Raw genomic sequence first — 14,341 nt, 5'->3', positions numbered from 1 at the left:
TTCCCTGTCCTGAGAAACCTGGCAAGATATGTTCTTTGCATTAGAGGTCTGCGCGAGTGCACCTTGAGAGATCATTCAACCTTTGTGATCGGATTTTGGAGGAGAGACGTCAGCGTCATCCTGTTCTTGTGTGGATGTTAAAAAAGATTTCATTTTGCAGTATAGCTAGTAAGCCAACAGTTTTCATTTATATGTATTTTTGGCTTAGCCTACAGTTTTTAGGGACATGTTGTAGGCTATTTCATTTAGCCTATTTTTCTCTGTGATATTTAGCCTATTATTCTTTGTGACATTTTTTCTCTGACATTTTTTAGGGTGTTGACAGCATCATAAGACAAATAACAAATAAAAATCTTGTATATGCTATGCAACATTTTATATTTGTTATCCCCACTCACTCTCTTTCTTTAGGGGAAGTTTAAATGCGAGATTCTGGAAACGATCTAAATTTAGCGGGACCCGTCGGGTAGGGAAGAAAATCACTATATGCGGATAGCAGGTGAACACAGAGTGAATTTTAGGCGGGAGCGGGTGCGTGCGGAATAGAACCTTGCGGGAGCGGGCAGGAGCGGGACGAAAAAAAACAGTCCCGCGCAGACCTCTATTTGACTGGCCTGCACAGAGTCCTGTCCTCAACCCGATAGAACACCTTTGGGATGAATTAGAGCGGAGACTGCGAGCCAGGCCTTCTCACCAACATCACTGCCTGACCTCACAAATTCGCTTCTAGAAGAATGGTCAAAAATTCCCATAAACACACTCCTAAACCTTGTGGAAAGCTTTCCCAGAAGAGTTGAGGCTGTTATAGCTGCAAAGGGTGGGCCAACTCCATATTAAACCCTACGGATTAAGAATGGGATGTCATTAAAGTTCATGTGCACGTAAAGGCAGGCGTCCCAAAACTTTTGGCATTATAGTGTATCTTTCTAAAGTATTTTGCACAATAAATTAATGCCTGTCTTCATCATTTGTTCATTTATTTAGAAATGTGCAAGCGCCAAAAATATGGAGAAAGTTTTTAAACTGGACCATTATCTACTGCGCTACCTCAGTGAATGTACAAAGTCAAGGTCAGATTTGCAGAAATTTCTGTCTGCGCTCTCCAGCACCTTCAAGATTCACATTGACTCTGAAGAAGTGGTGGTGGTGAAGGATCAGAAAGCAGAAGACGTTTGTCCCCTGGAGACATGGGATTTTGCAGTGGAGCGAGCATTTGAGGATCTAAAGATGCACTATACCATTCACTTTGAGCTTGAACCTACCAAATTGGCAATTCTACAAGAAAGTGATTTCTCGTCTGATGAGAACTTAAAAATTTATTATGAAGAAGGGACACATTTAGCTGTTGTGGTTGGACAGCAGAAACAAGTGGAGAAGACTTTAAATTTTGTAGGTGGTTTCCAGGTTCAACAAGAGTGTCGCATGTTACAGGTGGCGACCACAGGCATGCAGAGAGACATGTGTTGGGAGACTGTGTGCCTGGAAAACACTCAGCTGTCATCTGCATTTACAATACTGAAGGAGGATTTGAGCGAAGCCGTCAGGCAGGCCAATCGTGATGGTGTTAAAGTGGAGCTTAAGTACCAGCATGGAAGTTAGTAGGCTGAAGAACATCGTGCTACAAAAGAAACTATGAGAACTACCATGACTACCTGCCTCTTCCCAGGCCAGAGATGGCAGACCACTTCTCTGAGATTTTTCCGCTAGTTTGCATGAAGAAGAGCAGTGTGGAAATAAAGCCAACAAGTTCACCTTCCCCATGCGTCCACCTCACAGGACCTCGTTGCGAGGTTGAGAGTTTGAAGGACAGCCTTGGGTCATGCCTTCAGAGTCTTGTCACTAAACGTTTTGAAGTGAATGGCCCTGGGGTTCAACAATTTTTTCAAGGGGAAGGTGCAGAGACTTTGAAATTAGTAAAGAATTCTTGTACGGTTCAAAATACTTCCCATTGATCAGAAACGAAAAAGCGGCAAAGTACCCACAAGGTCTACCAGTCCCCAGATCTTACCAGTTATTTCATCTGCCCAACAATCAATACAAAACTGTGCAATACGCATTGAAGTTGTGGCTAGTAGTCTTGAGGAGCAACATGTAAGGCTGACAAACCTTAGATGTAATGAATCAAGCACCCATACTAAGTTAATTTTGTGATTTGTATCATTAATACAGGCTGATGTACTTGTTGCTCCGATGATCAAAACAGACTTGACCTCAACCAGGGTTGGATCATCACTTTTAAATAAAGCAGGACAGCAGCTTCAGACTAATTTTAACAATGCCAAGGGAAAAGGCACGTTTATGCCTGGAGATGTGCTGGAGGTTAATGGGACACCAGCATTGGGATGCTTCAAGGTTCTCTTTGTGCAATGTGTGCCCAAAGGAAAAAAGCACAACAATGAAAAAGTAAGAGACAATTCAATCCATGTATCATTTGTTCAGTCGTTTTTTTTGGTTTAATATTGAAAGTAGAAAAATTAGAAAATGGCTACTTTTTAGTTTTTTCAAAAAAAAAGTAAAAACAAGAATTCAACTCGATTTTTCGTTTTTCGTTCAGGGATGCAAAAATGAAAAAACAGCTTGAATATTCGATCTCTACATGTGGGCGGGAATGAAACACCCCTTTCCTCTGATTGGTCAGCCGAAGATCAAGTCGTGCCGTCATCAGTTCTTCCTCATTTCTGAGCAGCAGAATAATAGTCCTCCTCAGCTGCAGTTGTACGGATTCTTAACACGTTTATTGCAACTACATTTAATATTTTTCTCACCAAGCAACCAGACTAATTAATGGCTCAACACAAACCTTACTGGGACAGAGCCTAGACAGGGCTTTCTTCTGTGTAGACATAAATTCACCTATAGCTAACTCTACACGTGTCAGAGAAATAGGTACTGTATAGGTGTTTATTTCAGAAATTTGAATGTACTACGCATCTTCTCCCGTTGTCATAGGCACAGAAGAGGACAGACAAGATAGGTACAAAATAACAGTCTTTATTTCAGAGATCTGGGGAACAGTGCGGGAAAGCAACACAGGTAAGATGAATGGCTTGTGGAAGTGCTACTGAAGACTTAACTTGCAATGATGCTGTTTTCTTTGTGCAGGTGGTGAGTGGTGAAGATGACAGGGATCCGATAGGGAACAGAAGACCGATGATTGAAGACAGGTCAAGAACAACAGGTAGGTATCTCTGGTGAGCATAACAGGTTGGGTCATGGATCTTGTCATCGACGAGACCAGACAACTGTGGTGAGGATGGTGACTGCTTATGAAGGGAGTGCTGATGATTGGTAATGAGGGTGATGGCTTGCAGGTGTAGGTGATTGATGATTGTGTGCAGGTGAGTGTAACAGAGGCCAGCTAGTAGTCGCTGTGCGAGTAAACTTCACTCCTCTGATCTCTAGAGATGCTCTAGCGATTGACGCTAGGGGTTGCAGCCTTTAGCCTCCTTGTTAAAGCGTCCGACTCCCACGCTGGAGACCCACGTCCGAGGTCCGCGCAGAGCAGGGCGAGTAGGACCTGGGTAGAGGAGTTACATTGGTGCCGTGACCCGGATGGGAGTGAGTTTTACGGGGGGTGAGTGTAACGGAGGCCAGCTAGTAGTCGCTGTGCTAGTAAACCTCACTCCTCTGATCTCAAGAGATGCTCTAGCGATTGACGCTAGAGGTTGCAGCCTTTAGCCTCCTTGTTAGAGCGTTAGGAGGGATGCTGGGAAACATAATGCGGGGAAGGTGACTGAGCTGGTGGCTGTGACACCCGTACATTGCCCATTAGTCTACTTCTTTGGCCTTTGGTTTTGTTTAGCTGACCAACTCTCAAAATCTGTGTGTGAAAGCTGCGGACGCCCAGGCGCTGCGCAATGATATTACGCAGCGCCTGTGACCCCTGCTTGCACAGTGAGCATGCCTTGCAACCATAGAGACATTTGTGAGAGACGCTGCGTAATATCATTGCGCCTGCTGCAGCCATGGTACGGCAGCAAAGTTCCTTGATCATTACGCCGGAATGACAGTATAGTTCCTAGTCATATCGGCCTAGAAAATCGCAACTTTTAATTTTCCGTCGGTCTTAGTACACAATGTAACTACAGAAGAGTCAAGTTTTAAATAGGAAAAATATTGAAACTCTTCGGTCATTTTTTAACGAGATGCTAACGGTCTAATCAGATTCAATGAACTATGCTAAGCTATGCTAAAAGTGGTACCGCCAGTCCCTGAATTGATTCGAAAACGGTAAAACTCAACTGTTTAACTCTAGGGGAGTTGGAAAATGAGCCTATTTTCAAAAAAAGTGGAGTGTTCCTTTAAGAGCAAGTTAACTTAGACTATCAAATGCCCAGAAAGGTACTAAAGACATTTAAAACCGTTCAGTGGTTCAACCTTAATGTTATGAATCGACAAGAATACTTTTTGTGCGCCAAAAAAAAAAAATAAATAAATAAATAAATGACGACTTTATTCAACAATATCTAGAGAGGGGCGATTTCAAAACACTGCTTCATGAAGCTTCAAAGCTTTACGAATCTTTTGTTTCGAATCAGTGGTTCGGAGCATGTATAAAATGATCTCAAACTGCCAAAGTCATGTGATTTCAGTAAACGAGGCTTAGTTGCGTCATAAGTGTTTTGAAATTTCAATGGTTCACGTGACTTTGGCAGTGCTCTGAACCACTGATTCGAAACAAAAGATTCATAAAGCTTCGAAGTTTCTTGAAGCAGTGTTTTGAAATCGGCCATCACTAGATATTGTTGAATAAAGTCATTGTTTTTTTTGTTTTTTTTTGGTGCACAAAAAGTATTCTCGTCGCTTCATAACATTAAGGTTGAACCACTGTACTCACATGAACTGTTTTATTTTTAGTAACTTTCTGGGTGTTTGAAAGTCTAAGTTAACTTGCTCTTAATGGAGGCCTCACTGAGCCATCGGATTTTATCAAAAATATCTTAATTTGTGTTCCGAAGACGAACGAAGGTCTTACGGGTGTGGAATGACATGAGGGTGAGTAATTAATGACATAATTTTCATTTTTGGGTGAACTAACCCTTTAATGTTTATTGAATTAAAACACTTCAAGCACACATTTAAAGAATTATTAAAACAGTCCAAAAGAAGGACACATTTTCCCCCGGTTTCACAGACAAGGCTTAAGCTAGTCCTGGACTAAAATGCATGTTTGAGATGTTTTAACTGAAAGCTACTTGCACTGATATATCTTAAAATATGTCAGTGCCATTGTTTTTTCTCAAGATGCACAATAATGTTTTTTTTCTAGTGTACGTTTGTAAAAGCTACTTAAATGTCCTAACTGAACTAAAGCCTCCTGGCTTAGGCTAAGCCCTGTCTGTGAAACCGGGCATTAAAGAATTAAAACACTCTAACAGAAGGACAATGTACTATGTGTATGAAAATGGCACAATTACATCTATAATGTGCCTGCTTGTGTGTGTGTGTGTGTACTGTAAGTGTTTGTATCCAGCTGTGTGCATAAGTGTATCTGTATGACATATGCTTTCATATTTGTGTGTATGTACAGTATGTGTGTAAGTGTCAGTGTTAGCCGAGAGGACACGGCGTCCGTGATTTCCAACAAGAATGTCAAATTTGGACTCGTCTGACCATAGAACACTTCCACGTTGAAACAGTCCATTTTAAATGAGCCTTGGCCCACAGAATACGACGGCGCTTCTGGACCATGTTCACATATGGCTTCCTTTTTGCACGATAGAGCTTTAGTTGGCATCTGCAGATGGCACGGCAGATTGTGTTTGCCGACAGTGGTTTCTGGAAGTATTGCTGGGCCCATTTAGTAATGTCATTGACACAATCATGCCGATGAGTGATGCAGTGTCGTCTGAGGGCCTGAAGACCACGGGCATCCAGTAAAGGTCTTCGTCCTTGTCCCTTACGCACAGAGATTTCTCCAGTTTCTCTGAATCTTTTGATGATGTTATGCACTGTAAATGATGAGATTTGCAAAGCCTTCACGATTTGACGTTGAGGAACATTGTTTTTAAAGTATTCCACAATCTTTTTACGCACTCTTTCACAGATTGGAGATTCTTTGCCCATCTTTACTACTGAGAGACTCTGCCTCTCTAAGGCATCCCTTTTATAGCTAATCATGTTACAGACCTGATATCAATTAACTTAATTAGTTGCTAGATGTTCTCCCAGCTGAATCTTTTCAAAATTTCTTGCTTTTTCAGCCATTTGTTGCCCCCGTGGCAACTTTTTTTTAGACCTGTAGCAGGCATCAAATTTGAAATTAGCTCATTTCATGGATAAAAGTGTAAAATTTCTCTGTTTAAACATGTTATCTATGTTCTATTGTGAATAAAATATTGGCTCATGTGATTTGAAAGTCTTTTAGTTTTCATTTTATTAAAAAAAAAAAAAAAAAAAAAACATCCCAACATTTCCAGAATTCGGGTTGTACAATGGAAGCTTGTTTCTTTTGCAAGTACAAGAAATAAAGTTACAAGTACAAGAAATAGTCACAAATACATCTTTTTTACTCTAAAGCAGGAACAGGCTTCCATACATTTTAACACTGTAACAAAACATTAGTTTTAACAAATATTTTGGCATCATCTGATTTTTGGGTAAATTTGTGGGCTATGCAGGACAAGGAGGTTTGGATCCAAAAGTGGTGGCCAAGTCCATTCTAGAGGGAGTAAAGGATGGTATTCAAGGACTGAATCTTCAACATCTCAAAACTATTCGCATCATTCTGCGGAAAGTTAATGTTTTCCTGGAGTTCAAAGCAATGGCACAGCAAATGTTCTGCGTTAACTTACAGTTAACAAGTGAGGATAAATGTTACAATACATTTTTTTTTATGCATGTCCAATCTGATTTAATTTTACTTTTTTAAATGTTATACAGTGTTTTACAGTTTCACAAGACACTCAATTTTGCACTGACATCTTTTTCAGTTCCTGCACCACTTATACCTACCAGTGTAGCCACCAGAGGACACAGGGTTTCATCTAGATCATGCAGACCAGGCTCTCTTGTCTTGAGTTCTCTAGTGACATCTTTACCAGTCACAGAGAGCAGAACAGCATTTCTAGTCATCGGTCACACCAGTAATGAAGTATCTGATGCCTGCAGAGAACTTCAGCGGGCGTATGACAGCCAGTGCTCCACACACTCCTTCTACTCAGAGGAGATCGAACGTCTCATTCAGGATGAGATGAACCAGCTGTTCACTAAAGTCAATTTACTGCACCTGCAGCTGGAACAGAGCAGCTCTGAAGGATGGGTAGTTAAAGGGCTGAAGGATGATGTGAATGAGGTGGTTAGACTGATACAAGATGTACTTCGCAGACAGGTGTGATAATTAATTAGTATGTGATGTATATTTACTTGCAAAAAAATAATCTAGTATAATATAATGAAATACTTGCAAATACATGTATTTCTTGCTAAAAATTATTTATTCTGAATGAACAGATACTTTTGAATGGCAGACTGAAAATGTTGGTTACAATTTCTGCCAGAAACAGTGTAAACATATGGCAATAAAAATGCAACATCATTACATTATCAACATATATACAGTAAGTGATTTGTGAGTAAATATAAATACATACCGTTCAAAAGTTTGGGATCGGTAAGATTTTTAATGTTTTTAAAAGTAGTTTTGTCTGCTCACCAAGGCTGCATTTCTTTAATTAAAAATACAGTAAAAACAGCAACAGGGCAGAGAAATGCTGTGAAAACAGCAGTTGGAAGCTATAATAAAGCTCAAAGGCTCCTCTGGAAGCTCGCGGCCTCTCTGTAACGTGCCTTCACACCAACACTCCGCAAAAAGCTCTTCAAAGATTTGAGAAACACACTCTCAGTCTTGATAGCAGGAACACAGGTTGGCTCCGAAGCGAAAGACAGAGTGCGATTGCATCCGCTTCCGTATTTATACCCACCTGGCGGGGGCGGTGCGCATTATGCAAATATCGCACACCAATTCCATTGGCTTGTTTTAGTTCACTCGAAGCTGATAGGCCTCTCTGGCGATATCCCAATTCGTCGGTCACTACTGACGTACGTCGAACGTGACCGACTGAAAGGGAACAGTTATTTTAAATTGTAATAATATTTCACAATATTACTGTTTTTACTGTATTTTTAATTAAATAAATGCAGCCTTGATGAAACTTCTTTTAAAAACATTAAAAATCTTACTGAACGCAAACTTTTGAATGGTAGTGTATATCCCATCTGGTCTGAGCCAACAGGTCTGCTATGTCAGTCATGTGCACCATTGATGATGGTTATGGGAGAAATGTGTCACAACATACAGTGCAGTGCATCACACTCTGCTGCGTAGCCACAGACCAGTCATAGTGCCTATGATGATGATATCATCCCTATGACTGGTCTGTGGCTACGCAACCCCCTACGCAGCAGAGTGTGATGCACTGCACTGTATGTTGTGACACATTTCTCTCATAACCATCATTAATGTGGCACATGACTTATGCCATAGTAGGCCTGTTGGCTCAGACCAATTGCCTTTATGCATCAATGAGTTTTGGGCGCCCAACACCCTGTTGCCAGTTTGTGGTTTGCCCACTGTTGGTAAATTCTTATCATTACTGACCAGAAACAACCCACAAGCCTTGCCGTTTCAGAGATGCTCTGACCCAAATCGCCTTGCCATAACAATTTGGCTCTTGTCAAAGTACAAAACCGATTCCAAAAAAGTTGGGACACTGTACAAATTGTGAATAAAAAAGGAATGCAATGATGTGGAAGTTTCAAATTTCAATATTTTATTCAGAATACAACATAGATGACATATCAAATGTTTAAACTGAGAAAATGTATCATTTTAAGGGAAAAATAAGTTGATTTAAAATTTCATGGCATCAACACATCTCAAAAAAGTTGGGACAAGGCCATGTTTACCACTGTGTGGCATCCCCTCTTCTTTTTATAACAGTCTGCAAACGTCTGGGGACTGAGGAGACAAGTTGCTCAAGTTTAGGAATAGGAATGTTGTCCCATTCTTGTCTCATACAGGCTTCTAGTTGCTCAACTGTCTTAGGTCTTCTTTGTCGCATCTTCCTCTATATGATGCGCCAAATGTTTTCTATGGGTGAAAGATCTGGACTGCAGGCTGGCCATTTCAGTACCCGGATCCTTCTTCTACGCAGCCATGATGTTGTAATTGATGCAGTATGTGGTCTGGCATTGTCATGTTGGAAAATGCAAGGTCTTCCCTGAAAGAGACAACGTCTGGATGGGAGCATATGTTGTTCTAGAACTTGGATATACCTTTCAGCATTGATGGTGCCTTTCCAGATGTGTAAGCTGCCCATGCCACACGCACTCATGCAACCCCATACCATCAGAGATGCAGGCTTCTGAACTGAGCGCTGATAACAACTTGGATTGTCCTTCTCCTCTTTAGTCCAGATGACATGGCGTCCCAGTTTTCCAAAAAGAACTTCAAATTTTGATTCGTCTGACCACAGAACAGTTTTCCACTTTGCCACAGTCCATTTTAAATGAGCCTTGGCCCAGAGAAAACGCCTGCGTTTCTGGATCATGTTTAGATATGGCTTCTTTTTTGACCTATAGAGTTTTAGCCGGCAACGGCGAATGGCACAGTGGATTGTGTTCACCGACAATGTTTTCTGGAAGTATTCCTGAGCCCATGTTGTGATTTCCATTACAGTAGCATTCCTGTATGTGATGCAGTGCCGTCTAAGGGCCCAAAGATCACAGGCATCCAGTATGGTTTTCTGGCCTTGACCCTTACACACAGAGATTGTTCCAGATTCTCTGAATCTCTGGATGATATTATGCACTGTAGATGATGATAACTTCAAACTTTCTGATATTGCGCCACTATTTTTCACTGCAGCATTGGGGGAATTGGTGATCCTTTGCCCATCTTGACTTCTGAGAGACACTGCCACTCTGAGAGGCTCTTTTTATACCCAATCATGTTGCCAATTGACCTAATAAGTTGCAAATTGGTCCTCCAGCTGTTCCTTATATGTACATTTAACTTTTCCGGCCTCTTATTGCTACCTGTCCCAACTTTTTTGGAATGTGTAGCTCTCATGAAATCCAAAATGAGCCAATATTTGGCATGACATTTCAAAATGTCTCACTTTCAACATTTGATATGTTATCTATATTCTATTGTGAATAAAATATAAGTTTATGAGATTTGTAAATTATTGCATTACTTTTTTATTCACAATTTGTACAGTGTCCCAACTTTTTTGGAATCGGGTTTGTAGATCAGATCTGTATTCCTGCCCATTTCTCCTGCATCCAACAGGTTGATTACGAGAACTGATTGTTTGCTTGCCATCTGATCTACCCAGACCTTAGTATGTGGCCTTATTAGGATGATCAACGATACTTACTTCAGCTATGACTAGTCATAATGTTTTGGCTCATCAATGTATATATCATGAGCCAAGGCATTTAGGCATTTAATCTCTTGGGGCATTTTAGATTTTGAAAATGAGGAATTTATATCAAATTTATTAAACTATAGTAATAAATGCCATTAAAAAAAGTTTGAATTCATATGTAACTTAAAATACTTTATAATTAAAAAAAGTCTAACATTTTCCCCCTCAAACTCTAAGGTAAGAGAGAAGGACCAGACATCACTCTACACTCAAGTCACGTGGTGCATTCTGGGACCACAGGGTGTTTGGCAGAAGGTTCCCATAGAGGTTAATTATAAGCTTGAGAGAAACAATGTGAAAGATGGAATTATGGATGCACAGGGTGTGAAATGGACTGTGGATTTGAGAAAGATGGAGGCCACAGCATGTGATTCAGGACAGGTGATGGCTCTGAAACGATTGGAGAACCTTCCAGGTGAGAAAGATTTCATGATATGAGTCATGTCAGGGTAATAGACCCATGGTTCATAACTGGTGGGTCATAACTTGTGACCCAAAAGTTCTGTTCTGATCAATAATAAAATGCAAACAAAAAAAAATCGCTTTCAAAAGGGAGGTGAAAATGTTTTCCATATATTTTATTGTTGACAGTAAAGACAATACAGTATATCTAATTAAACAAATTAGACAGATGCCAACATGGTGAGGTTTTGTGATATGCCCTCATCCTTAAAAACTTAACACACATCAAGTAAATGGAAAATATGACTCTGATTATGTCAAATACAAGATATGTTACTGTGTTGGATAAAATCTTTGTCCAGTATAAAACCACCGATCTACATTCATTTAGGTCACCGTGATTTTGCCAAGTAAGACATGTTTCTGGATCAACATATTTTGTTGATCCTGGAACAACATTCCTATCTGAAAATTTAGTCCTAACCTTTTCCCAACCCCTAAACCTAACCCTACCCATAACTTATCCCTAAAATCACGGGGAAATGATAGTTGAATAACACTTTTGTGGAAGCACCTAACCCAGGTTGTAAGCCTAAACTTGACATAAATGGTAAACTTGTCCCTCAAATCTGATTGGTTGATTGGAATGTTGTTCCAGGATCAACAAAGATGTTGATCCAGGAACATGTTGTACTTGGTGAAATCACGTTCACCATTTAGAATATAAATTGCAAAAGGGCTGCATGATATTGGGTAAAAATTGACATCGCAGTGTTTTGTTTTTCTGTGATTATAGCGATATGAAATAATACAGTATTTACCAAATAATTTCACAAAATTCTAGAATGATTGGGTTGATTTTGTAGGGGAGTGCACCCGCATAGAAAATAAAAAAATGTACTGTGATAATATACAAATTTAACATTCATTAATAATAAAAAAGTAATATAATAATTATTATAAACATTTAAGCCATCAAGCTTTTATTTTAGCTGAAAACTTCAGGGAGACCTTAAAGGTGGGGTAAGCCATTTTTCAAAAACGCTGTTGGACATTGTTGATGTTTGAAATCAACCCAAACAAAGCCACCCCTCTCTTCATTGCTCCCCCTCCAAAACTCACCTTCCAATCCTAACTACCCTGCTCCGAGTCAGTCTCAAACCCCGGCCCGATCGCTGGCAGGCGAGGCTAGTGCACTAACAATGACGCTAAACACCTCATTCTCTAACAGTCATCAGTGTGCAGCGGTTTACCTGCACAACTCTTATTATCTGGCCTCCGTTACACATGCAATGTGAGAGTGGATGTCTGTTTATCACAGCTGACGCACAACAAAATAATGCTTCACGAAATATAAAGTGCAGATGATGACAAAAATGAACGTACAGTACACAAGAGTAAATACAAACAAGAGTTCATTGTTAGTCGCCAACAGCACAGCAGCTCCAGACAATCAATGACACTCAAGCGGGTGGAGCGGGATCAAAGCAGCCTCCGCGTCTGTTTTCAGGCCTTCCCGCTTAGCTCTCTCCAGCGCTGGAAGGCTTTTCTAATATTAACGCAGGTCCTAAAGCTCTTGCCCATTCATAAACCTTCATTCCATTGATATTCTTCTTTTGCATTGTGTCTTATCTCTCTTTCTGCATCTCTCTGTTTTTCTTCAAATCTCCCTCTTGTCTCCTCGACCATCATACACCCCCTAGTGCTGATTGGTTACACGTTTGTTGTTGCTGTTGGCCCGACTAACTTCCAGTGTTTTTGAAAAATGACTTACCCCACCTTTAAAGTTGACAACTGGTTTATAAACATTTATTTTAAATCTGCAGAAATGCTGTAAACCTCTATGCACAAAAATTATTCTAATGTGAAAATAAAATGAATCTGGCATACCATGTTTCCTTTTGCAATTTGATAATCACATTAAGCCAAATAAAAATTTTGTTTTTATTTCAATCATGCAGCCCTAAAATACAACATCCTTGACAATGATCCAAATAAATCACTGTCCTGCTTTTTTAGATTTCTCTTTGCCTATCTACTGGGACAACATGAGTCAGTACGAGTGTGTAAAGGTGACTGCTTGCGATCCGTCGTCTACAGAGTACCAGGAGGTGAAGATGGGCTTTAAAAAAAAAAGTGCTCAAGGTTTGACACTTGATACCATTTTAGTGTGCTTTACATGACAAACTTTAAGACAAGATGTGTGATGTATATGAGTGAGTGGGCGGGTTTTGCTGTCCTTTTTGAAGAACAAGAAAAACATGATAATGTGAAGTCCGAATATATTTGTTCATGGCTGTTGGTGTGTAAATGCGTTTCAACAGATTGAGCGCATTCAAAACATGAATCTTCGGCAGTTATATGAAGGACGTAAAAAAGAGCTGGAGAACAGAAATGGTCTCCCTGTGGGAGAAGGAGAGAAGATCCTTTATCTTAGCACATCTGAGGCGTCCTGCTCATCCATCATGAAGTCAAACTTTAACCGCAATTTTGCTGGGCAAAATGGTAATTGCTTTTTATTAATATTCATACATGTGGGGGTTAAATGAAAACCACCCAAAATGTAAGTTCTGTCATTATTTGCTCACCCTTGTGTCATTCCAAACTTTACTGTTTTTTTTTTTTTTTTGTTTTTTTTTTACTTTATTTACTGTTGATTCATTTTTGTGGAACACAAAGAAGGCTTTTTATAGAGTTGCAGCTCGTTTCCACACAAGGCAAAGTGACTGTCAAGGTTCAAAAATAACAAAAAAAAAACACCATATGACTCACTCATAGTCTTCAGAAGTCATGAAATAACTGTGGGAGGAACAAACCCAAATTTAGGTTGTTCACTAATACTGCTCAAAATTTCTCAGTATACAGGTTTGGAACAGCATCAAGGTAAATCATAACAGAATTGTAAATTTTGGGTCGCCATTACCCTCTTTATAGTTTAATAATCTAGCATATAGCCAACTGATCAGCCGCTGATGTTCTCTGGTTGTTCCATTTGAAGACTAATCGGTCAACTGATTTTTAACTGACTTTTTATTTATTCTCAGCCACCGTCTACGGTCATGGGACATACTTTGCTGTGAACGCCAGCTACTCTGCCAATCCTACCTATGCGGTTCCTGCAGCAGACGGGACTCAGCTCATGTTTGTGGCTCGTGTGCTTACGGGTCATTACGCTCAGGGTCAGGCGAACATGAAGATGCCCCCAGTTCGCCTAGAACCTGACCACTGTTTTGACAGCGTGGTGGATAACACCCAGAATCCCTCCATATTTGTGGTTTTTCACGACTGCCAGGTTTATCCAGACTACCTCATCACATTCAAATGAACTCCAACCAAAACCAACCTTGGTTTGTTCCCTGCAAAGTCAACCGGATGAGCTCTGGATGATTTATAAACCCTTATTATTTATGTAGTTGCTTTTACATTTACATTTCATTTATAGCAGTGTTTAACTGGTGGGTCACAACCCAAAAATGGGTTGCAAGACTGTTTTGAGGAGAAGGGTA

The 14,341-nt window shown here is 40.1% G+C and overlaps 1 long non-coding RNA gene across 1 annotated transcript; it reads left to right on the top strand.

Moving 5' to 3' along the window:
• Window positions 1-6,668: 6,668 nt before the first annotated feature.
• LOC127516743 (uncharacterized) lies at window positions 6,669-12,966 on the top strand. The gene is made up of 4 exons (XR_007931068.1): window positions 6,669-6,803; window positions 6,933-7,330; window positions 10,611-10,848; window positions 12,855-12,966. It is a non-coding gene; the product is annotated as an uncharacterized LOC127516743 (long non-coding RNA).
• Window positions 12,967-14,341: the final 1,375 nt, after the last annotated feature.

The sequence above is a fragment of the Ctenopharyngodon idella genome, chromosome 7 (assembly GCF_019924925.1).
Source record: "Ctenopharyngodon idella isolate HZGC_01 chromosome 7, HZGC01, whole genome shotgun sequence".
Lineage (NCBI taxonomy): Eukaryota > Metazoa > Chordata > Actinopteri > Cypriniformes > Xenocyprididae > Ctenopharyngodon > Ctenopharyngodon idella.
The sequence above is the reverse complement of the archived record's forward strand: the minus strand, read 5'-3'. Positions and strand labels throughout refer to the sequence as shown.